Source organism: Nelumbo lutea, chromosome 2 (assembly GCF_056320005.1).
Source record: "Nelumbo lutea isolate HS-2025 chromosome 2, American lotus-T2T, whole genome shotgun sequence".
NCBI classification, from domain to species: Eukaryota; Viridiplantae; Streptophyta; class Magnoliopsida; order Proteales; family Nelumbonaceae; genus Nelumbo; species Nelumbo lutea.
The window spans coordinates 76,085,695-76,109,249 of record NC_142685.1 but is presented as its reverse complement, the minus strand read 5'-3'; the positions used below and the strand labels follow the sequence as shown (position 1 = coordinate 76,109,249).

General features: G+C 38.5%; 1 non-coding gene across 1 annotated transcript; it reads left to right on the top strand.

Annotated features, from left to right (window-relative positions):
* Positions 1-22,854: 22,854 nt before the first annotated feature.
* LOC148871567 (small nucleolar RNA R71) lies at positions 22,855-22,961 on the top strand. Its single transcript, XR_016108554.1, has one exon. It is a non-coding gene; the product is annotated as a small nucleolar RNA R71 (small nucleolar RNA).
* Positions 22,962-23,555: the final 594 nt, after the last annotated feature.

Sequence of the window (23,555 nt, the reverse complement as noted above, 5' to 3'; positions counted from 1 at the left end):
GCAGCAAGAGAGTGTTCGCAAGAAGCAGAAATTCTCTCTTCTTGTGATTTTTGTGAAGGATCATATCCACTCATTGTATGAGCTTTCCCTTTGGCCTCTATCAGCCAAGGTTTAGAGCCATTTTAGGTTAAACCTTTCTGTCTAGTGAGTGCTCATCCATCATATTCATGAACGCCAAGGTACCATGAGAGAGTTCCCATTTTCTGGTGAAGCTGCTCCCACATCAGTCTATGACGCCCCTATCATCTTATGAAACACTCCAACAGATCTAGTAGCAAGTGGATAACCCATTTTCTGGTGTGTTTCCTCATTATTGAAGGACCCATCTTCATGCTAATGATGGAAGGCCTTTAGAGAGTTCATCATATGAATCTCCCAATCACATGCACTCATATTTCAGGAAGGAACAAAAGTTATGACCTAGTTTAATTTAGGTCAAATCAAAGTGGCTCCCACTGACTTTCATAAAGCTAGATTTCTAGTGGGCCCTAAACGGCTAGGGTTCCGCACGTATCCTTTTTAGGGGTGTGGGGCCCACCACTGAGGGAGATCATCCAATGATCTTTAGGGACACCATGGCAATGATGTGCATTCAGCCATGGTGTGCGTAAGAGCCACTGTCGAATATGCATGAACCAAGTACTTATGGCCCATGAACATAGCACATCACACATCCATACATCACATGCAAGGATAGAATTGATCCAATCAATTAATATCTATAAATCCCATTAATAAAGCCCAATTTAATCCATAATATTACCAATTAATATTTTCTAGTTATATGGGCTAAATAGCAGTTAGTAGTTCGGTCAATATAGCTTTCCTGCAATTAGTGGGCTTTTGCAGTTTTAACGCCTTAAAACTGGGCCTTACAGGTATGGTCCAAATTAAGTCTCTTAATTAACCATCTATCCCTTGACCCAAAAGTGGGAAATTAGGACTGACAATCAGCCTACATCAAACCACAGGTTTGGTCCAACCAGTTTGGACCAACCTGGCTCGAATGGGTCTAGAGTTTAATTTTTAATTAAAGATTTAATTCAAGAAATGATCTGAAATTAATTTACTAATTAAAGAACAAGCAAGAATCGGTCATAGGGCTGTTTGCACATCTCCATCCTACAAAACAAACGTTAGATCACAGTTTGCAGTTTCATAAATTGCAAATCATAGATAGAGATCTTGATATCTACGAAATCTCCTTCTACGCCACCATCTTCGATCAAGAAAATAAAATAAATAGAAAACCTAATTTCTATTAATATTACATCTGATCGAATCCTATACATTCAATTTAGAAAATCAAAAGATTTATTTATAGACCAGAATGTAAAAACAAAAACTGCAAGTCGCAGGTTCACTACGCAAATCAAGATTTTGATCTCCATTTGTAGGAACAGCCCAAAAAATAAGAAAATAAAAAAGAGCAGTTCTAAATATAATCCAGATTTATAATAATTAATTTCAGATCATTTTCCCTTTAACTGGGAACCTAATTCCTAGAAAAACCCTAATTTGTGCAAATCAGGTAGAATGCCTTTTGCCCATTTGCGTAGGTTCAGATCTGATTTAATTTGGTTCAAGATTTGAACCTGGCTCTGATACCACTGAAGGGATGAGAGATCCATCATATGGATAGCTGAACCCTACAGGAAGGTAGGGAAAATTTTCAAAAATTTCTCTCTCCCATCTGGGAATCACATTCCCTATTTTAGAAAACTACTTTTCAAGGATCAATCTTGAACCAAGAACCAAACCAGATCTGAACCAAAACTGTAGGAGAGGGATATACCTGATACAAAGATGAAATATCTCCCAACGAAGGTGTTCATGCCCAAAGAAAGACTCCAAAGACTGCTCCCATTGAAGATGACGCAATGAATGGGGGAGCAGAATCAATAGGGTCCATCCAACAAACCAAATTCCTCAGCAAGAATTCGATGGAGGCAGTGAGCACGACTTCTAATGAGCCTATCTCCAAAGACAGATATCAAGACACCTCTTGATTGCCCCTACAAAGGAAGGAGATCGAACTGGCAGTATGGCAGCAACTGAAGGAAATGCAGGGAAAAGATGGCGCAGTCACATTGTTCGCCTTCTCCTCCTTTTATAGGCATAAAGAGAGCTCCTAATCTCATTAGGAGTTTCTTAATCCAAATTTGTATTTGGATAAGGAGTTTTCTTTAGGAGATAAGGATAAGCCCTTATCTTATCTATAGATTAAATCAATTCTCTCCTAATCACATTAGGAGGTTTCCAGATCTGAATTCAGATCTGGACTCTCTGAGTGGATAGGGTAAGACCCTATCCTATCTATTGATTTAATCTCAGATCCACCCCCTTATTTAACTAGTCAAACTAGGTCATTTCGAAATGGGACTTAGGACCAATAAGTCTAAGTGCTCAAACTGCTTCCAACCTGTTGCCCAGTTGGGCTTCTTTGCATGGTGTGGGACCCAAACATTGATCTACACATCAGCCACATGGGTTAAGCCCAGCCTCTGTTACAAGGCCTGGCCAAATTCACTGAAAAGACAATGAAACACCCTAATGCCCATCAAATGGACTCCTAATGGGCTCAACACTTACACTAAGTGGTCCCTAGGCCAAGCCACCTTATAAAAACCCAGGGACTGTGGACAGATGCAAGATTAGCCCATCAGGTATTACCCTCAATGGTCTTACACTTAACCTCTCAGCTCATAATGATCATACACTGCCCGACAAAAGAGGACCTCTCCCTTGGCTACAAGGAACAGTGTTGCACTCTCTACTCACATGGATCCCAGGAATTAAAACCTTTTGCAAACATTTTGAAACCATAATGTATATATTTATATCCATATATAAAATATATTTTGTAAAAAAAATTTCAACGATTGAAATCAGTTGCCAACAGTCTTGGTTTCCATCAGAGAGAGTGCATCCCTGATCATTACCTTTGTCCGACAAAGGGGCTGATCCTGTCACTATGATCACCCACTCAGATGAATTCTCACACTGTCCCAACATACCCTGGCTTTGACCCCGGCTAAGGATCTCATTGATTGGTATATCAAAGACAGGCCAATCTGACACCTAGTGTAGTATCATAATCGAGTCTAGGGGTCAGGTGTAACTTTCTAGTTTTGCCCACTAATCACCAAGGTCCAGGGCAATACTGGAAATCTGGTCCGGTTTAGGGTTTCAAGTAAACCTACACTGCATGTACCTCAGGTCTCACCCTGGCAGCTGAGATAGGCCACCCCAACACTTGGCAGCACATCAGTGTCAGCCTAAGCAGGATAAATCTCCCCAGACTTCTCCAACGGCTATAAACATTCTAAACTAACATGAGTCTCATAAGTGTTCAGTTTAAGGGTATTACACAGAAACACACCACATTAACATGAATCAAATATGTACTTTATTCATTTACAATAAATGTCATAATGTACATCAATCTGATTGAGCTAAGGGCATACATTATCTAACACATTGGGGGTAGTACTTGATGGGATAATCTTGTATACGCCCACAGTCCCTAGGTTTTTATAAAGTGGCTTGGCCCAAGGACCACTTAGTGTAAGTGTTGGGTCCATTAAGAGCCCATGGTGATGGGCTCAAGGGTTCACTGCCCATAATAGGGAATTCGGCCAGGCCTTGTAACAGGGGCTAGGCTGAACCCATGTGGAATCCAAGACCAGTCATTGCCTATTTGTAGGCTACCCCAAGGGCTCTGTGTTTTACCTTTTCTATGACCGAAGTGAGCAGAAGGTGTTATGCATTCGAAATGCATAGTTCTTGGAAAATGATTACATCTTGGACACCCATTGACGGGTTGTCGAAGCCCTCAGATTTAATTCTAGTCCCACTCTTCGAGTAAAATTGTAGTAATAGTGGTACTAGGTCGAATCCCATAGGGAGCAAGTAATTAATTTCTCAACCAAGTGCACAATTTAAAGAGTGGGAATTTCAAATAATTAAATTTCTAAACAATTAACACAAAATAGCCAATAACAATTACCAAGGAAAATTTCAGTCTTACCAAACTCTAATCCAAAGGTTCAATTTGAGTCAATTGATCACTGATCCTAGGCTAAAAATAGCAATCTTGCAATTCAAGCATTTAACTTTTGGATTTATTAGGATAGCCACAATAAACCTTATACCTTCCTAGTTTAGTTGACCAAACCAGCATTCAATCAACACTTATCATTAACCAACTGGGCACGATAGCATTCCATATCAATTAATGATAGCAATAAATTTTAGGAAGGCAGTTAAACCAAAACAAAAATAATTGAGATAGCTGCAATTATTAAATTTTGTTCCGTTGATTCCCTTTAGGTCAAAACATGCCAACACATTGGTCAAAGGCTGTCACAAACAATTGACCCACAAAGATATTGACCTAATTGCTACTTGTACCACTATTCGTGACAATTATGGATCACCAAATCGTGGATAGCCATAGGAAGATCAATATTAATTAATTTGTCAGATTAATCAACATCAACTTCCATAAAAATATGCACAAGAATAAACGAATACTTGAATTAAAGGCAAGAATTTAAATTAAAAACAAAATCTCACGGTGACACAATTGAACCAGAAATTCCCCTTGAATCAGAAAAGAGAAGCTCAGCCACTCACAGTTGTCATCTCCTTGCCACCGCCTTCCTCTTTTTCTCCTTCTTGCTTTGCTTCCAAGATGGATTGATTGATTGATGCCTAAAGCGAGTTCCCCCCCCCCTCCCCCCCCCCGCCTTTATATAGCTTTAGGAGGAGGGGCTGTTTCCAACTCCTTTTAGGAGTTCATTCTCAAAAATAGAAAGTCCTAATTAGTATTGATCTAATTCTATCCTATCTCTTATCTAGTAATCTCAATCTTCTTGATCTTTCTAGGATTACATTTGAAATTTAAATCTGACAGACCTAAATCTGTCAAAACACACAAAATGAAAGTTGTGGAGTTCTTCCTTATCTTTCTGGTGCATCTTGAATCATCCCAATTGGAGTCCGGATGTGAGAGTTATGCCCAGATTACTGAATGGTGCCGAAACTATGCAAAATCATCCAATTAGCCTTGATTCCCTCCTGTTGCCTTCTTGCTTGTCCTGAATCGAAATACAAGAGTAATGAGTCCAATTAAGTGTTAATTAAGTATAAAAAACTGAATATTGAGAGATAAAAATATGATAATTTTTATTCTCATCACCCATCGTTAGGAAATAGTTATTGATGAGGAGAGCTCAAGAGCAGTGGAAGGTGTCCCACAGGTTCCAGGTATTGACCAACCTAGAAGATCTACCCGGGTATCTAGTGAAGAGGATCCCGTGACTTATGGGGAAGCTATGTTTGACATAGATTCCCTGAAGTGGGTAGATGCCATGAGAACTAAGATGGACTCAATGGAGACTTATGGAGTCTGGACTCTGGTAAATCCACCCCTCGGGGTAAAAGCAATTGGTTGCAAATGGATCTATAAGAGAAAGAAGGGCCCCGATGGTAAGGTTGAGATCTACAAAGCTCGTCTGGTGGCAAAAGGGTATACTCAGAAAGAGGGCATCGATTATGAGGAAACCTTTTTGCCTGTGGCCATGCTTAAATCCGTTCAGATCCTGCTAGCTGTAGCAGCATACCATGACTATGAGATTTGGCAAATGGATGTCAAAACTACATTCCTTAATGGAGATCTTACTGAAGATATATATATGCACAACTGCAAGATTTCATAGCTGCGGGTCAGGAACACATGGTATGTAAATTAGATAGATCCAAATATGAACTTAAGCAAGCTTCTAGGAGTTGGAACATCCAGTTGGACTCTACTGTCAAAATGTTTGACTTTGAGCAGAATCCGGATGAGCCCTGTGTTTATAGGAAGTCCATTGGGGATAAGGTTACGTTTCTGGTTCTATATGTAGACAACATTCTACTCATTGGGAATGATGTAGGAATGTTAACTACGGTGAAAGTATGGCTTTTACAGCAATTCTCCATGAAAGATCTTGGAGAAGCCTCCTATATACTAGGTCTTCGACTCTATAGAGATAGATCGAAACGGATAATAGGATTATCCCAATTTTCTTACATTGACAAAATTGTCAAGAGATATAGCATGGAGAACTCCAAGAAGTGAAATGTTCCTTTCAGGCACAGAGTCACTCTCTCCAAGAAGATGTCTCCCAAGACCTTTGAGGAGATCGAGAGGAAGTACCATGTACTGTAGAAGATTGTTGGTAGAGGGGACGTCCTGATTTAGAAGGTAGCATCAGCAAAGAATGTAGCAGACCCATTCACTAAGCCACTAACACAGAAAGTGTTTGAGAAACACATGAAAAGTTTGAGACTCCAGCTTATACCAGATTGGACCTAAGTACAAGTGGGAGCTATTAGACAGTGTATGCCTTTAGCTCCAATCAGATTGATGTACATTATGACATTTATTATAAATGATTGAAGTACATGTTTGATTTATGTTATTATGGTGTGTTTCTATGTAATACCCTTAAACTGGATACTCATGAGACTCGTGTTAGTTTAGAATGTTCACAGCCATTGGATAAGTCTAGGGAGATTTATCCTGCTAAGGTTGACACTGATGTGCCACCAAGTGTTGGAGTGGAATGTGCAACACTGTTCCTTGCAGCCGAGGGAGAGGTCCTCTCTTGTTGGGTAGTGTATGATCATTATGGGCTGAGAGGTTAAGTGTAAGACCATTGAGGGTAATACTTGATGGGATAATCTTGCATCTACCCATAGTCCTTGGGTTTTTATAAGGTGGCTTGGCCTAGGGACCACTTAGTGTAAGTGTTCGGCCAGGCCTTGTAACAGAGGCTGGGCTGAACCCATGTGGCTGATGTGTAGATCAATGTTTGGGTCCCACGCCATACAAAGAAGCCCAACTGGGTAGTAGGTTGGAAGCAGTTTGAGCACTTAGACTTATTGGGCCTAAAGCCCATTTCGAACTGGCCTAGTTTGACTAGTTAAATAAGGGGGCAGATTTGGGATTAAATCAGCAGATAGGATAGGGTCTTACCCTGAGAGTCTAGATCGGAATTCAGATTTGGAAACCTCCTAATTAGATTATGAGAGAGCTAATCTAATCTGCAGATAAGATAAGGGCTTATCCTTATCTCTTAAAGAGAACTCCTTATCCAAATATAGATTTGGATTAGGAAACTCCTAATGAGATTAGGAGCTATCTTTAAGCCTATAAAAGGAGGAGGGGGCGAACCATTCAAATCATCCTCAGCATCCCAAGCTTCTCAGAGATCAGATCTCAGAGCACACAGAGAGAAGATAGCAACAATGTGACTGTGCCATCTTCTCCCTGTGTTTCCTCCAATAGCTGCCATACTGCCAGTTCGATCTCCTTTCTTTGTAGGAGCGATCAACAAGTGTCTTGATATCAGTCTTTGGAGAAAGGCTAATCAAAAGTCATGCTCACTGCCTCCATCGAATTCTTGCTGAAGAATTCAGTTTGTTGGACGGACCCTATTGATTCTGCTCTACCATTCACTGTGTCATTTTCAGTGGGAGCAATCTTTGGAGTCTTTCTTTGGATGTGAACACTTTCATTGGGAGATATTGCATCTTCGTATCAGGTATATCCCTCTCCTATAGTTTTGGTTCAGATCTGGTTTGGTTCTTGGTTCAAGATTGATCCTTGAAAAACAGTTTTCTAAAACAGGGAATGTGATTCTTGTTGGACAGTTTTATATGCCCTTAGCTCCAATCAGTTTTGATGTACTTTTGATATTTAATGTAAATAATTAAAGTAAATGTTTGATTCATGTTGTGTGGTATGCTTCTGTGTAAGACCCTTAAACTGGACACTTATTAAGACTCATGTTAGTTTAGAATGTTCACAGCTGTTGTTTAAGTCTGGGGAGATTTTTCCTACCAAGGCTGACACTGGTGTGCTACCACGTGTTGGGGTGGCTTGTCTCAATTGCCAGGGTGAGACCCAAGGCACATGTAGTGTAGGATTACTTGAATAATTGAACTGGACCAGATTTCCAGTATTGCCTTGGACCTTGGAGATTGATGGGCAAAACAAGAAAGTTACACCTGACCCCTAGACTCAATTATGATACTACACTAGATATCGGATTGGGCTATCTTTAATATGCCAATCATTGAGATCCTTAGCGGGGTCAAAACTTGGGTATGTTGGAACAGTCTGAGAATTCATCTGAGTGGGTGATCATAGTGACGGGATCAGCCCCTTTGTCGGACAAAGGTAATGATCGGGGATGCACTCTCTCTGATGGAAACTGAACTGCCGGCAATTGATTTCAATCATTTCAATTTTGTTTTGCAAAATTTATATATGTGATATATATTTATTTACGTTTTCAAAATGTGTGCAAACGGTTTTAATTCTCGAGATCCATGTGAGTAGAGAGTGCAACACTATTCCTTGTAGCCGAGGGAGAGGTCCTCTCTTGTCGGGCAGTGCTTGATCATTATGGGCTGAAAGGTTAAGTGTAAGGCCATTTAGGATAATACCTGGTGGGATAATCTTGCATCTGCCTATAGTCCCTAGGTTTTTATAAGATGGCTTGGCCTAGGGACCACTTAGTGTAAGTGTTGGGCCCATAGGGTCCATGTAATGGGCTCAAGGGGTTCATTAGGCTTTCTAGTGAATTCGTCTAAGCCTTATAACAAAAGCTGGGCCAAACCCTTGTGGCTGATGTGGAGATCAATGCTTGAGTCCCATGCCATACAAAGAAGCCTAACTGGGTAGTAGTTTGGAAACTTATTGAGCACTAATTACTTATTGGGCCTAAAAGCCTATTTCGAACTGGGATGATATGATCACCCACTTAAGGGGGTGAATCTACAAATAGGATTAAGATTAACCTCCTGATGAGATCAGGAATGAGTTGATCTAGTCTGCAGATATGATTAAGATTATCCCCTATCCAAATATAGATTTGGATTGGGATAACTCTTAATGGGATTAGGAGATTTCTTAATCACAAAGAAAGGAGAAAAATCCTAATCAAGAATTACAAGAATTCGACCTAGGATTTTGCAATGAACACTCTCTGTAATCTGAGATAGGATCTCATCTTCCCTAAGCTGAAAATTGTATTCACGCCACTTTCAGCCTTAGGGATCTTCTCTAGCCGCCGCCACCTTGCTGCAAAGTTCAAACTCCATTGAAGGGAGAATCAAGAAATCTGTTCTTGATATCAGTCTTTGCTGAAAGGCTGATTTGGTTTGGTGGTCTAAGTCTCCAATGAGTTCTTGTGAATAGTTTGGTACATGAAATGTACACTATTGGTTCTGCCCCACCTTCGCTGTGTCATCTTCAGTGGGAGCAGATCTTGGATCTTTCTTTGGGCGTGAACACCGATGTTAGGAGATTTTGATTCTTCGTATTAGGTATAACCCTTCCCTGATCTTTGCCTCAGATTTGGTCTAATTTGGTTCGAGTAGATCCTTGAATATTTGATTCTAAAATAAGGGAATGCGATTCCTAGTTGGAAGAAAGGTAGGAAATTTTTGAAATTTGCCCACCCATTCTACAACCTTTTTGGCATCCATACGATGGATCCTACCATTCTTTCAATTCCCAGATGAGAGAGAGAGAGAAATTTTTGAAATTTCACCCTACCTTCCTGTAGGGTTCGGCTATCCATATGATGGATGTCTCATCCCTTCATAATGGTCTTACACTTAACCTCTCAGCCCATAATGATCAAACATTGCCCGACAAGAGAGGACCTCTCCCTTGGCTACAAGGAACAATGTTGCACTCTCTACTCACATGGATCACAGGAATTAAAACCTTTTGCAAACATTTTGAAACCATAATATATATATATATATATATATATATATATATATATATACATATATATCTTTATATAAATATATTTTGCAAAAACAAATTTCGACGATTGAAATTGGCTGCTAGTAGCTTTGGTTTCCATTAGAGAGAATGCATCCCCGATCATTACCTTTGTCCGACAAAGGGGTTGATCTTGTCACTATGAGCACCCACTTAGATGAATTCTCGGACTGTCCCAACATACCCAGGTTTTGACCCACTCTAAGGATCTCACTTATTGGCATGTCAAAGACAACCCAATCCGACATCTAGTGCAGTATCATAATTGAGTCTAGGGGTCAGGTCTAACATTCTAGTTTTGCCCACTAATCACCAAGGTCCAGGGCAATACTGGAATTCTAGTCTGGTTCAGGGTTTCAAGTAAACCTACACTGCATGTACCTCGGGTCTCACCCTGGCAACTGAAATAGGCTACCCCAACCAACTTGGCGGCACACCAGTGTCAAATCTCCCCAGACTTATCCAACGGCTGTGAACATTCTAAACTAACACGAGTCTCATATGTGTCCAGTTTAAGGTTATTTCATAGAAACACACCATAATAACATGAATCAAATATGTACTTTATTCATTTACAATAAATGTCATAAGGTACACTATTCTGATTGGAGCTAAGGGCATACACTATCTAACAATAGGGTCTGATGGTTGTGTCTGATCTAATGGTTGAGGTGTAAGTGGGTTCGATCAGGGTCACCGAATAGGTATTAGGCAGATTTAATGATTGATTTAAGGGCTTTTGGGCTGGAAGTTGGGTTTCTTGGGTTTTTATGTGTTTTAACGAGATTGGAGGGGTCTAATTGGGCATTTACACTAAATTGGAGGTTCAAGTGGTGGATCGAGCAAAAATTGGGTGCTAACAATTATTAACCAACACCCCTCAAAAAAAAAGAGAGAAAGAAGAAGAGGGGGTAAAGAAAACAAAAAATCAAACAAAATCATTTCTTTATGGAAATTAAGAAAATTAATCATCGTACAAAGATAAATAAAATTAATTAAAAAATAATAATAATATACTAATAATAAAAAGCCAAGAATCAAAGATCTAAAACGAAGAGAAAAGAAAATAAAATAAATCAAAAACAAAACCACAAAAATAAATCAAAAATAAAAAAAATAAGATAAAAAAGGTTCACAAAAATTTACCTTAGATCAATCTAGGAATCACAAGTAAAAAAAAATGAGGATAATAGATAAAAAATTGGCAAAATGTGGGACCTGTGTAGAGTGATAACATGAATTAAAAAAAAGGAAGGAAAAAGGAAAAGAGAGAAAAAAGAAAGAAAGAAAAGAAAAGAAAAATTCCAAATAATAATAATAATAATAGTAATAATAAAAGTTTAAAAATAAATAAAAATGAAAACATATTAAAAATAAAAAAGAAAACAAAACATAATAACAAATAAATAAATAAATAAAGCAACAATAAGATGCTCACAAAAATTAGTCAAAAATCAGAAAAAGAGTAAATAGAGAAAAGGGAAGAGAAAAAGAGAAAATGGAAGATAAAAAAAGAAGAAAAAAACTTTAAGGGATTAAAATATGATAAGTGAAAGATAAAGACCAAAACTAAAACAAATTAAAAATGAAAAAGAGAGGATGAGAATTACTCAGATTTCTTGGACTTTGTTGTTATCAGCCAAAATTTTAGGAAATGCAATAAAATTTGTAAAAAAAATAATCAGATCATCCTAAAAAAAAAAGTAAAGGAAAAAGAAAAAGAAAAATGAAAGAAAAAAATAGAGAAAGGAAAGGAAATAAGTAAATATAACAATAATAACTCATCATTATTAACCAACACCCCTCAAAAAACAAAAAAGAGAGAAGAGGGTGGAAAAGAAAACAAAACAAAAAAAAAACAAACAAACAAAAAGGGAGAAATAGGTGGACAAAGTAACATCATAAAAAGAGGACACAAATTTCTTGGGAGAAGAGTTTAAAGAGTCCTTTACCTACCCTACTGTAATTTTAAATTCCTTTTTCGCAGGAAATATGTGTGAGGATTTGCATGAATACCCCGGTTGTCACTCACGTCTAAGTAAAATCGTTATGGAGACGGGTGATGGTATACAAGCTCTGATAGGAACCATACACTAAGTGAACGTTATGGATTTGGCTCGCGTCACGCTTGACTAGCCGTTGCTGAAAGTGGTATTTCAGCATTGGGACCCTAAATCCATGGTTTTTCATTTTGGTAGGCACTAAATGTGTCCTACATGGGAAGATATCGCTTTCTTATTATACATGCCTCTTAGGGACCAGATTGTCTTCCCGTACTTGAATCCTAGCTATCGTGGTGAATTAGAAACTTTCCTGCGATGCAAAAAGACAAGCATTGATATGCCCGATGAACAATCAGTCAGCTTGGATTTCCTACTACGAAGAAGTGAAAAGTAGAACCCAAATCGACCCCCAAGTTGGAAGCCGAAGGACAAAAGAATGCTTTGCTCATGGCCATCGCTATACATCTATTTTTTCCTATTAACCAGCATAGGGTGCATGTAGTTCCAACAACCATTTGAGAAGAGGCCTACCATGGTGCCTATGGTACTAGCACAAATATTGAGAGCCTTGTCCTTGTTACATGTTAAAGGCAGTTGGCCATTTTAGGGGGCCTTACAATTACTTCAATTATGGTTAGTCTTGCAATTACCATCATTGGCGAAATTCAAGGGCCTTATAAGGTGGACCTGATATCGTGTTTCTGACATCATACATGCTGGTCCACAACCATCATGCCCGACTCAAGAAGATTACCTGAAGAAGATTAGCCAGCACCCAGAGGAGGAATTGGTTTGGAAGTCCAGTCAGTTATTGCAATCCAATTGTGAATAGTCAAGGTTGGCTTCTAAATACCGGCATAGCATGGTGTTAGTTGGGTTATTGGGGCAACCACTTATGTGCCATTCCAAGTCCTTCACCAGTTTGGTCATCAATAGTTTGTCCCAATGTTAGATGACATATCTAAAGATTTGGTTGACTTCCAAAGGTTTGAGCAGAAGATGAAGAAGAGGTTCGAATTACATTGGGTCATTAGCAAGAGTGAGTTTGCCTTGTTATTACATACTAACTTCCCCACTTGTTATGAATTATATCTGCAATGGATTGAATTAGGAGAAGTAGAATCAGTCCTTCCTCCCCCTCCTGAATTACCCATAAAAATTCACCAACCTTCCTCAAGTATGTTATCAAGAACCACTTTGAATCATCCGCTTATTGACCCTTACATGAGTGTGGTATTGGAGTTGCATAAACGAGCAAAAGATAATGAGGAGGTTGAAGAGAGAATTGGAAAACGCAATGATAGGATAACTATCAAAGCCAGGCATCCTGTCAGGGTGAAGGTGTTAGAAGTGGAAAACCTTCGACTACAAAGGGAAGTCAACAAAGGCAAATTGGAGAGGAGTGTCTTCGGCAACGTCTAAAGGCACTGGATCAATCAGAAAGGGCTCGTAATGACTTAGCAAATGCTGAGAATCAAGTAGAAAATCTACAAAGATATCACTCCTAGGTGCACCAAGAATTTGCAGAACATAGGGCAAGAATGGATAGTTATGTCATGGCAATGGCCCATGTTGTGTCACAGATGACTCACTAGATATCTTGCTTAGAAGATGCTCTTAGACATCAGAAGATTCCCCCTTCTTCCTCATCATCTCCCTCATCTTCATTACATGGTTTATTTCTTTTTATGCCCAACTTTCTGTCCATTCAATATCCATAGCAAATGTCAAAAAAAAGGAGAAGGGAAGAGATGGAAAGAGAAGCCGATAATAATAATAGCAAAAAAGGGAATAAAATAAAAGAAATAAATAATGATAGTGTAAAATATATATAGACTAAGAAAAATATATAATAACTAGAATGAATTCAGATTCATAAAATAATGGAGTAAAAAAAAGAAAAAAAATTATATATATATATATAATAACAAACAAAAACAATACATAGAAAAAAACAAGAGAGAAAAATAGAGAGGAAGAGGGTAATTAGGAAGGGAGGTACCATTACTAACATTGTCCTTCAAAGGTATTTGAGTATGTTCTCTACAACTGTCCAATGCTCCTTTCCTAGGTTTGATTGGTATCTGCTTACTATACTCACAGCCTAACCAATGTCTAGCCGAGTGCACAACATGACATACATGATACTCCCTACGGCTGAGGCATAGGGAACTTCATACCCTCAATCTCCTCAAAAGTCTTGGGTGATATACCCTTAGAGAGTGAATCTGTACTTGAAAGGAACAAATCCCTTCTTGGAGTTCTCCATGTTGTATCTGTTGACTATCTTGCAAATATAAGCAGATTGGGATAATCCTATTATCCTTTTCAATTTATCTCTATAGAGTCGAAGTCCCAAGATATAGGAAGCTTCTCCAAGATCTTTCATGAAGAAGTGTTGTGAAAGTCATACCTTCATCGTAGTCAACATTCCTACATCATTCCCAATGAGTAGGATGTCATCTACATATAGAATTAAGAACATAACCTTTTCTCCTATAGTTTTTCTGTAAACACAAGGTTCATCCGGATTCTGCTTAAAGTCAAACTATATGACCGTAGAGTCAAATTGGAAGTTCCGGCTTCTAGAATCTTGCTTGAATCCATAAATGGACCAGCTCAGTTTGTTAGACAATTATATGCCCTTAGCTCCAATCAGATTGTTGTACATATACATTTATTGTAAATGAATAAAAGTACAAAATTAATTCATGTTGTATTTGGTGTGTTTCAATGTGATTACCCTTAAACTGGACATTTATGAGACTCATGTTAGTTTACAATGTTCTCAACCGTTGGATAGACTGGGGGATGTTTATCTTGCCAAGGTTGACACTAATGTGCTGCCAAGTAGGTTGGGGTAGCTTATTTAAGCTGCTAGGGTTAGACCAAAGCAAATGTAATGTGTGTTTGTTTGAAACAATGAACTCGGACCATTTTCCAGTTATGCCCTAGACCTTGGAGACTGGTGTGAAAAATTAGAAAGTTGCATATAACCCTTACACTCGATTATGGTACTTCACTAGGTGTCGGATTGGGCTGTCTTTGATATGCCAATCAGTAAGATCCTTTGGGGGGTCAAAACCTAGGTTTGTTGGGGTAGTCTGAGAATTCACTCGAGTGGGTGATCATAGTGATAGGATCAGCCCCTTTATCGGACAAAGTGAATGATCGGGACTGCACTTTCTTCGATGGAAACTAAAATTGTTGGCATTCGATTTCAAACTTGTTTGAGATTTGATTTGCAAAATATATTTATATGAAATATATATTATGTTTTAAGGAAATGTTTGCAAAAGGTTTTAATTCTCAGGATCCATCTGAGTAGAGAGTGCAATACTGCACCTTGCAGTCGAGGGTTAGGTCTTCCCTTGTCGGGCAGTGTTTGATTATTAAGGGCTGAAAGGTTAAGTGTAAGACCATTTAGGGTTGTTATACCTGATGGGCTATATCCCACTTAAGCCCATTGTCCATGGGCTGACTGCTATCCGCAAGAGTACGGAGTCGTGCAAGTAATATAGTAAGGAGTACATAATCGTTTCCACGAGGAATGAATTATTTAGCCACCTATTAATTTCTTCTCAACTTGTTTAAAGCAATAATCAAATGGGTTGCGAATTAAGGAATTTAGACTAGCACTACTGATTAAGGAAATTAAATGACAAAAATAAGAACTTGAACGAAATCAATAACAAATTTGCTAGGGATTAATCCTATCACGATCATCAAGATTCAATACTAATAAAATATCACGAGGGCTGTTATATTCCAAGGTGTTTCCTCAAAGCACTAGTCAATCTTTCTCAAGAGTTGATTAGATGTTATGTTTAATTAAATGGAATTACAATCAAGGAGTTCTCATTCTCTCAATTGAAATCCTCTTTGCATAAACACCAACTGTTAGTACACCTATCAAGAAATCCTACCAACAAATGATATCTCTACCTAATTATTGGCCGAACAGGTGTTATTAGTTCCACCTCAATTATCATCTCTCGATGCATAATCTTGATTAAAGAGTGAATCCTTGGTGATCAATCAATGATAAGTAATCAACACAAATAACACAATATAGCAAGAACCTCATCGGTTTTACTAATGACTGAAAATCAATGCATGATCATGTATTAATCCCTAACAATAAAAACCTAGCCACTCATGATGTAATTAAGAACAAGCAAACTACCCTAATTAATTTCGGATCAAAACCATTTTCAATGATACAAAGAGTACTGCATACAAGAGTTGACAAAACCGATTCAGCAAACGGATCTTGGAGCTGTCCAACCGAGGTGAATTCAATCTTGGGTTGGCAAAACCCTAATTTATGAGCAGCCTCTCTCAGGCGCAACCCACTCTATCTCTGAATGATAACTCCTATATCTCTATCAGAAATTTAATCACCAAATATGCATTAAGAACAAAGAATTCACAGGTCATCAATTGAGGTATGAATGATTGCCAACTAAACCATGCAAATTATCTCTAAGATGCATGTAGTCTGTTTCTTGATTAGATGATCTGATTACCTAAACTCTTTCTCAAGCAATTCAAGTAATCCAAGATGCAACAATTTGGCCAAGATTATTCTATAAATTGAAACTCTAATCAAGAATCTCAAGAATAAAACACACTCAATTGGATCTGCTCAAGTTTAATTACAAATCAGAATTAAAATTCATTATGAGTTGCATAAAAGAAAGAAAGAAGAAAGATTCAATAGAGAAACCTCAAGAACCCTAATCGAATCTAGGTTATCAAATTGCAGAACCAAAGAGGAAGATAACTTATGAATCTTTGCAATCAATCTTCGATTTCCTTGTTGTGATCCTTCTCCAGTTCACATTCAGCAGCCTTCTCTTCTCTTCAGTAGTCCTTCTTCTTCAATTTTCTTTCAGGGGTTCAAACCCTTATCTCCTCTTTTTCTCCTCTTTTTATATCCTTATCTTTAGATAAAACCCTGTTCTCATGTAAGTGGGAGAGTGGTGAATTCCCAAATGAAAACTTACAGCTAAGGAATTGCTCCAGCATGTCAACAGTCCAGTTGCAGATAATTTGGGCCTGATTTTGACCTCGCTGCAAATTACCATGCGGCACCGAAACTGTCCAGAATTATCCGATTAGCCTTGTTTTCCACTTAACGCCTCCTTTTGTGTCCTAAATCGAAATATAAGAATAATGAGTCCATTTAGGCACTAAATAAGTATAAAAGACTACAAATTAAGAGATAAAAATATGATAATTTTCATTCTCATCAAATCTCCCCACACTTGAACTGTTACTTGTCCCCAAGTAACAAAGACACAAGTCAAGCAAAATCTTTGTAAAAATCAAATTAAATATAACTATGCTCGGGTCACTATGTTAATCACAAGAGTCTCACTAATGCCCAACCCATGTTTTAGTTAAGAGCACACAAGTCAACTAAATCTAGGATAAATCACTAACTCACAATGTAAATTCAAAAAATTCAAGAGACATCAATATGAGTATATGAACGCTTTATAAACATTTCATAATAAGCAACTTAACTAGATTGTCAACAAATGAAATTACAAATGCAAATTCAAATGCCATGGATTTTACCAACTAAATAGCATGGAGTCACCAATGAACACATGAGATCATTGAGGTCAGCCCCCCACCTTTTTTTTTTTTGCAAGAACCCCCACACTTAAGCTTTTCAACACACCACTTGTGGGGCATTTTATTCTTTCCTAAGTTATTAATATGCCTTTTGACGCAAATACAAATGTGGGTAACGAATGCACCTGGTTACCCAACATATAATAAACTTAGAATGCTTTGCATACTCTTATTCTCAGTCATCGTTTTATGCAAAAATTGACATTTGTGATGAAGATTCCCAGTTACTAAGAAACTAAAAACATTGGAGTAGACACATTTTAATTTAATTGACCTTAAATCATGTCTCATAATTAAATAAGTTGACTTCCATTACAGTTGCAATGAGTAGCATCCAAAGGAGTAAATGTAATTTCATTCATCAGCTACCTTGCCGAACTACCCATTAATCCGCATCTCAAAAGTATCATACACACCAAATTGACGTCCTAAATTTATGCACTTTACATTACAACTTAGTAAATTCACCCTAAATTCCTTTAACTTGATACGTCATAAAGTAGCATGAGTAGCATTCTTTCATTGACTCTCAAAAAGATTAACGCCATTGATACCGAGCATAGTTCACACAATTTCTGCAAAACCTTTGCCTAGAACAGAGAAATTCAAAAGAAAAGACTGTTGTAATTAATTAAACATCACACCTAATCCCCCCCCCCCACTTAAGCATGGAATTGTCCCTAATGACAAATAAATAATAGAATTGGAAACTCCCCTACATGGCAGTATCAAATGAGCTCAATAAGGGACACTATCTCCCTTTCTCTAAGTACTTCACCCTAAAAGTATGGCTTGCAATGGTGACCATTCACCTTAAAATGCTCTCCTTTCGAGTTTTCCAATTCAAGAGCACCATGAGAAAATGTCTGAGTGACTGTGAATGGTCCACTCCATCTCGACTTCAGCTTTCCTAGAAACAATTTCAAATGAGAGTTAAACAACAAATCCAAATTACCTACTTGGAAGTCCTTCCGAACAATATGTGCATCGTGCCATCTCTTCGTCCTCTCCTTGTATAGCTTGGCATTCTCATTTGCCTGTAGTCTAATCTCATCTAACTCATTAAGTTGTAAAATTCTCTTTTCACCTGTAGTCTTCATATCGAAGTTCAGTGCCTTAATTGCCCAAAATGCCCAGTGTTCCAACTCGATAGGAAGGTGACATGCCTTGCCATAAATCAACCTATAAGGGGACAAACCAATAGGGGTTTTGTAAGCAGTCCGATACACCCATAGAGCATCATCTAGTTTTGCAGCCCAGTCTTTCCTTGACCCATTGACTCATAGGGTAGCCACCCTATGATAGACATTATACTTCTTGAGGAAATAATCAAACTGTTTGTTACAAAAGTGGGAACCCCCATCACTAAAGATAGCTCTAGGGACTCTAAATCTCGAGAAAAGCTTCTTCAAGAATTTAATCACTACCCTAGCATCATTGGTGGGTGATGCAACCACTTCAACCCACTTAGAGACATAATCCACTCCCACCAAAATGTAATGGTTCCCATGTGAGGATGGAAAAGGGCCCAAGAAGTCAACTCCCCACATATCAAAAAGTTTGATCTCCTGAATAGAAGTCAATGGCACTCATTTCTCTTGGAGATATTTCCTATTCGCTGGCAGCGATCACATCTAGCAACAAACTCTCTAGAGTCTTGAAATAATGTAGGCCAAAAGAAACCACTCTCTAGAACCTTAGTAACTGTCTTTGTTGCACCAAAATGACCACCATATGTTGAGTCATGGCAATGAGTAAGAATGTCAAGTATCTCCTCCTCAGGCACACATCTCCTAATGATATTATCACCACAAATCTTGTAAAGGTATGGATCCTCCCACAAGTAATGCTTAATTTCCAACAAAAACCGCTTTTTTTTGTTGATAAGAAAAATCTGGTGGCACAATATCACAAGCTAAATAATTTTCCAAATCTGCAAACCAGGGTGCACTCAAATGTTGGATAGCTAGAAGGAGTTCATCTGGGAAGTTCTCATTGATCTTAGGCTCATCCTCTCTCTTCTCAGCACCCTCCAACCTAGACAAGTGATCGGCTATGATATTCTCTGATCATTTCTTATCTCTGATCTCAATATCAAATTCATGAAGGAGTAAAATCCAGCGGATGAGTCATGGCTTTGCATCCTTCTTGGCAAAAAGGTACTTGAGAGCAGCATGGTCAGTATAAACTATTACCTTAGAGCTGAGCAGATATGATCTGAATTTGTCCACTGCAAACACCACTGCTAACATCTCCTTCTCAATGATTGTGTAATTGAGTTGGGCATCCGCCAAAGTCTTGCTTGCGTAATACACAACATGCATCTTCTTGTCCTTTCATTGCCCTAACACAGCTCCAATAGCTCGATCACTGGCATCACACATAATCTCGAAAGGCAAAGACCAGTCCGGTGGTGAGATGATTGGTGCAAATACTAAAGCTGATTTTAACCTATGAAAAGCATTCAAACATGCATCATCAAACTCAAAAGGGACATCTTTAATCAGCAATTTGGTAAGAGGTTTAGCAATAGATGAGAAATCTTTAATGAAACACCGATAAAAGCCCGCATGGCCAAGAAAACCTCTTACTCCCTTTACCGATGTAGGAGGTGGCAACTTTTCAATGATCCTCTGTTTTAGCTCTGTCAACCTCTATACCTTTGTTGGAAATTTTGTGGCCCAAAACTATGCATTCATCCACCATAAAGTGGCACTTCTACTAGTTTAGAACTAGGTTAGTCTCCTCACATCTTTTAAGAACCTTGTCAAGTTTAGCCAAACACAGATCAAATGAATCACCAAAAACAGAAAAGTCATCCATGAATACCTCCATTATGTCTTCAATCATGGCAGAGAAGATGGCCATCATACACCTCTGAAAGGTAGCTGGTGCATTACACAACCCAAAAGGCATTCGCCTATAAGCAAAAGTGTCATATGGTCATGTAAAAGTGGTCTTTTCTCAATCCTCTGGAAAAATAGAGATCTGGTTATATCCAGATAGCCATCCAAAAAGCAATAATAGGCATGACTTGCAATTCTTTCCAACGTCTGGTCAATAAAAGGAAGAGAAAAATGATCCTTATTGCAGCATTCAACTTGCGATAATCAATACACACACACCATCCATCAACTACTCGCTCAGAAATAAACTCACCATCTTCATTTTTCACAACAGTCATACCACTTTTCTTGGTTACACACTGAACAGGACTGACCCAAGAACTATCATAAATAGCATAGATAAGAAGCTTGACAATTTCTTTCTTCACTACTTCCTTCATGTGCAGATTCAATCTTCTTTGCCTCTCAGCTGTGGCATGAAATTCATCCTCCATGTGAATCCTGTGCATCACAATGGAAGGGCTAATAGCCTTTATGTCAGAAATCTGCCAATCTAAAGCCTTAATCCTACACCTTACCACATTTAATAGTTTTTGTTTCTGCTTATTCAACAACTTGTTTGAGATAATAATAGGCAAGGTATTATCATCTCGCAAGAATGCATACCTCAAATGTGATGGTAAAAGTTTCAAATCAAGCTTAGGGGGCTGCTCAATAGAAGAAGGAGTGGGGTTAGCACTTCTTACAAATAATTCAAGTGTAGCAACAAATTCAGTGTCACAAGCATTGCCATCCACTACCTCATCATCAAAATATTGTTCTACCTCACTAACTTGACATACTTCTCTCACACATGAATTGATCACATCAGTTCCCATACAATGTTCTTCCTCCATAGGATGCTTCATAGACTTGGACATGTTAAACTCCACTTTTTCATCACCAATTCGAAGGGTTAGCTTTCCTTCATACACATCAACCAAGGCATTCCCTGTGTTTAGAAACGGTCTGCCAAGGATCAAGGTGCAATTATGATCCTCCTCAAAATCGAGCACAACAAAGTCCACAGGAATTATAAACTTGTTCACTTTCACAAGTACATCTTCACCCATGCCATGAGGTTTCTTGATGGAATGATTTGCCAACTGCAAAGTCATCAAGGTAGGTTTCACTTCTCCTAGATCAAGTTTCCTGAAAATAGACAAAGGTATCAAATTAATGCTAGCACCTAAATTACACAAACACTTAGGAAACTCAATGCTACCAACAACATGGAATTGTAAAACTCCTTGGGTCTTTCAATTTGGCAGGCATCTTGCTAGTGATGATTGAACTACACTTTTTAGTTAATGGGACAATTTGGTCATCCTCCCATCTCCTCTTATTATTGATGATCTCATTCAAAAATTTAGCATATTGAGGCATTTTGGCAAGAGCCTCAGCAAAAGGAATATTGATTTGCAGCTTCTTAAAAATATCAAAAAATTTGGAAAATTGTTGTTCAGTCTGTTGCTTCTTCAGTCTTTGAGGAAAAGGGATTCGTGTGACATAGAGTGAAGGTTGGGCATTAGAGTGATTCCCCTTGTCACCTTGGTTCTCTTCTGACCTTTCATTGGGTTCTTCATCATAAATTTCAGCATTGGTTGATGAAGGACTCTCAATATTTGTACCTGTCCTCTTACCTTGCACATCTTGCTTTGGCTCCAGTACTTTCCCACTCCTTAGTGAAATTGCTTTGAGCTGCTCTTTTGGATTAGTCTTAGTGTTGCTTGTTAAATTACCTTGGTTCCTAGCCAAAACAGCATTAGCTAGTTGGCCTATCTGCACCTCAAAGTTGTGAATTGAAGATGAATGGTTCTTTGCAATGTGATCAAGTTTAGCTTCCATCCTTCTCTGGGCCTCATCCTGGCTGCTCATCTTGCTATTCATCATGTCCATAAATTTATCCAACTTGGCTTCAAAAGTAGTTGTTCTATCATGTTGAGGATGTGGCTGGAATCCTGGTGGTCCTTGCTGTCTAGGCATGTTGTTATTTTGGAGATTGGAGCTAATAGCATTGTTGTTATTGTTACTCCATGAAAAATTGGGGTGGTTTCTCCACCCTGGGTTATATGTGTTGGAGTAAGGGTTGTTGACCTGCCTTCCTTGGAATTGATTCCCCACAAAGTTCCATTGCTCCATAAAATTTCCACCTACCAAATTAAAATTTCCAATGCAACAATCAGAACTAACATGACCAATACCATTACAATACTCACAGATTGGTTGCATAGAATTGTTGATGGCGTTGGCTTGCCTGGCTTGCCTGTCTGATTTGCCTCCCTGTCTAGGTGGATTTAGCCACTCGGCTGGCCACAACCAATTGTTAGCTGCCATTTCCTCTAACAGATCAAAAGCAGCATCTATAGTTTTCCTCATCAAGGAACCTTCTGAATAAGCATCTATAGTATCTCTAGTAGTGCGAGTGGCTCCATTGTAGAAAGTCTGAATCAGAAGTCCCTTTGGTAAGCCATGGTGAGGGCAGCTTCTCTGCAAATCCTTAAATCTTTCCCAAGCATCATACAATGATTCATTCTCAAATTGCTGAAAGGTAATGATGTCTTTGATGATCTTTGCGGTTTTAGCTGGGGGACAATACATAGCCAAGAAAGCATGTGCCAGTTGTGCCCATGTGGTTATGGAATTCAGTGGTAGAGAGTTTAGCCACGCTTTAGCTTTATCCTTCAAGGTGAAAGGGAAAAGCGTAAGCCTAATAGCATCATCTGACACTCCATTGTATTTGAAGGTATCATAGATTTCCAAGAAATTTGCAATGTGAACATTAGGATCTTCATTGTCCATACCATAAAATTGCACACTTGACTGGATCATTTGGAGTAGAGCTGGCTTAATCTCAAAGTTATTAGCATTGATGTCCGGCCTTGCAATACTCTGTTGTGCACCATGCAGCCTAGACATAGCAAAATCTCTAAGAATTCTCTCATTATCATGTCGATCTGCTTGGTTGCCTCCATTATCCTCAGCCATCTTTGGAACCCTTACTTGCTGAGCTTTCCTGTTTTCTCTAACAAACTTCTCAATTTCAGGTCTGAAAGGAAGAAGCTCGGGTTGTGAACTTCGAGTTCTTCGCATACGCTGAAATAGTACCTAAAGAAAGAATGCAAACAAGCAAACAAACAAACAAACAAACAAACAAAAGTTAGCAAA